Raw genomic sequence first — 2,728 nt, 5'->3', positions numbered from 1 at the left:
CACATGTTCCTGGCACAAGAAAATAATGTTGAGATGGTAAATATGTTCATTACTATGGTCACCACACAAACATGTTTATCAAAATGTAGCGTGGTATCTCCAGAAAATATGCAAATTATTATATTACAATAATATATATGATATTAATATTTACAGAAAAAGAAAAAAAGGAAGGGGATCAAGAGATAGATGTAGGGAGGAGGGAGAGAAGAAAAAGGGGGCAAGAAAGGAATTAAGATGTGTTGTGTATATATACCAGTTCCCCACAAGGAATGTAAACACCATGTACTACAAGTATGTACTATTAAAAAAAGCCAGAAAAGGAAGAAAGGCAATAGGAAACAAAATATATAAAAGAAATAATACAGAAAAGAAACATAAGAGACTCAAATTAATCATCTCAACAACTAAAAAGCAAAATGGGAAGAAAATGGTGAGCACCTGGGCAAAAAATTACTTATTATTCTGCAACTTATGTGGGTTAAAGTAAATGAGTGATTCTAGGATATTGTAATTCTGTTATTTTCTAGGTCTTTGAAAATCAGGATTTCTAGTGTGGACAATAGGAATTTTGAGAAGAGGTTTAATAAAATGCTCTGAGGTCTTGAATTTGAGTTGGAAGTATCAGTATGAATTTGGGGTGTTTGGGGTGTGTGTATGTGTGTACATACATGTATGTATATTTCCTATTCTGTCCACCAAAGAAGCTAGAAACAATTTCTAATCCAGTAACAATTAGGCATCTTGTACCCAGATAGATTGTGATCTTGAATTATGTCTACGAAGAAACAGAGGGGTTTTGGAGAAAATGGTTCATTGCAAACCTGTTGAGGAAAAGTATGATATGACTCTGAAATACATTTTTACACCAGACAGCAAGAAACCTACTAGGGCCGTGCCAGATTATTCTGGAACCAACTTCAGGGGCTTCTGCTGAACAAAAAATTAGATACTCAGCTTTGAAAGGTATTATTACAATTGATTGAAGTCTCCATATTAAAGACATAGATTAAAGTCAATAATTTTTTTTAAAAATAAACTGATCATCTTTGGATTATTGTAACCCAATTCACTATTTTAAAAACTGGGTAATAGGTCGTGGGGAGCCCGGTCGTCCGGGAAGCCCCGCAGCCGCGCGGAAGGAGGCCGAGGCGAGGCCAGGGGAGGAGCCCTAGCCTCTGGCCTTCTCTGAGCCGCTGGGAGGGGAGGACCACCCAGATGCGGCGGGACCGCGCACACGCCAACACCGAGGGCCGGGACAGCACGGACAGACCATGGCGCTGAAGCAGATTAGTAAGGAACTTAGTGATTTGACCCGTGACCCTCCAGCGCAATGTTCTGCAGGCCCAGTTGGGGATGATATGTTCCATTAGCAAGCCACAATTATGGGACCTCATGAGAGCCCATATCAAGGCGGTGTATTCTTTTTGACAATTCATTTTCCTGCAGACTACCCCTTCAAACCACCTAAGGCTGAATTTACAACAAGAATTTATCATCCAAATATTAACAGTAATGGCATTTGTCTCGATATTCTAAGATCACAGTGGTCTCCTGCTTTAACTATTTCTAAAGTTCTTCTATCCATGTGTTCACTGCTATATGATTCAAACCCAGATGATCCCTTAGGGCCAGAGATTGCACGGATCTATAAAACAGAGACAAGTACAACAGAATATCTCAAGAATGGACTCAGAAGTGTGCCACGTGATGCTATCTTAAAATCAGGATAGCCTGCATTATAGCTGGAGTAAACTTTAACTTACTGTTCCTTTTTTGATTTTCTTACCCAGCTGCTCCCCTATCAGATCTCATCTTTTTTAATTTAATTTTTTGTTTACCTCCCTCCATTCATTCACATGCTCATCTGAGAAGACTTAAGTTCTTCCAGCTTTGGACAATAACTGCTTTTAGAAACTATAAAGTAGTTAAAAGAGAGCAGTTGCCCAAGATGCAGAATTTTTTTTTTAAAATGGAGCATGTATATTATGTGGCCAATGTCTTCACTCTAACTTGGTTATGAGACTAAACGATTCCTCACAGGTCTAACTGCTGAAGAAGCCATCAGAAGAGGGGAGATGGATGCTCGGTTGTCACGGCAAGGAAGCAGCGTTGTTCTAGCAGCATCCATTCTTGTTAAGCCTTCCACTGTTAGAGATTTGAGGTTACGTGATATACTTTATGCTCATACCTGATGTGGCTGGAGAATTGGTATTGAATTTATAGCATCAGCAGAACAGAAAATGTGATGTATTTTATGCATGTCAATGAAGGAATGACCTGGTCTTGTTCTACAGAGAATGGAAATTGGAACTCAAACACCCTTTCTATTCCAAAATAGGGTCTCAAAACATTTTGTAATTTTCATTAAAATTGTTAGGAGGCTTGGAGCTATTAGTTAATCTGTCTTCCAATACACTGTTTAATATAGCACTGAGTAAATGATGCAAGTTGTCAATTGGATGAGTGATCAACTAATAGCTCTGCTAGCAATTGATTTATTTTTCTTCAATAAAGTTGCATAAACCAATGAAAAATAAATAAATAAATAAATAAAAACTGGCTAATAGAAGAGCCAAATATTCATCTTATTTCCTGTATAAAATTACAATTAGCTATAAAAGTAGCATTGACATAAAAGTATTCCTGTGTATAAATATCTGTAAAATATTCCAACAAATAAATGAAAAATAAATTATTGATTTAAAATACAACTTTTTGGAACTTC

At 37.2% G+C, this 2,728-nt stretch overlaps 1 pseudogene; it reads left to right on the top strand.

Moving 5' to 3' along the window:
• The first annotated feature begins 1,274 nt into the window (after nucleotides 1-1,274).
• Nucleotides 1,275-1,711, top strand: LOC102016617 (annotated as a pseudogene).
• Nucleotides 1,712-2,728: the final 1,017 nt, after the last annotated feature.

The sequence above is a fragment of the Chinchilla lanigera genome, unplaced genomic scaffold (assembly GCF_000276665.1).
Source record: "Chinchilla lanigera isolate Chin_1 unplaced genomic scaffold, ChiLan1.0 scaffold00100, whole genome shotgun sequence".
In the NCBI taxonomy this organism is placed as follows: Eukaryota; Metazoa; Chordata; class Mammalia; order Rodentia; family Chinchillidae; genus Chinchilla; species Chinchilla lanigera.
This window is presented reverse-complemented; position numbering and strand designations above follow the sequence as displayed.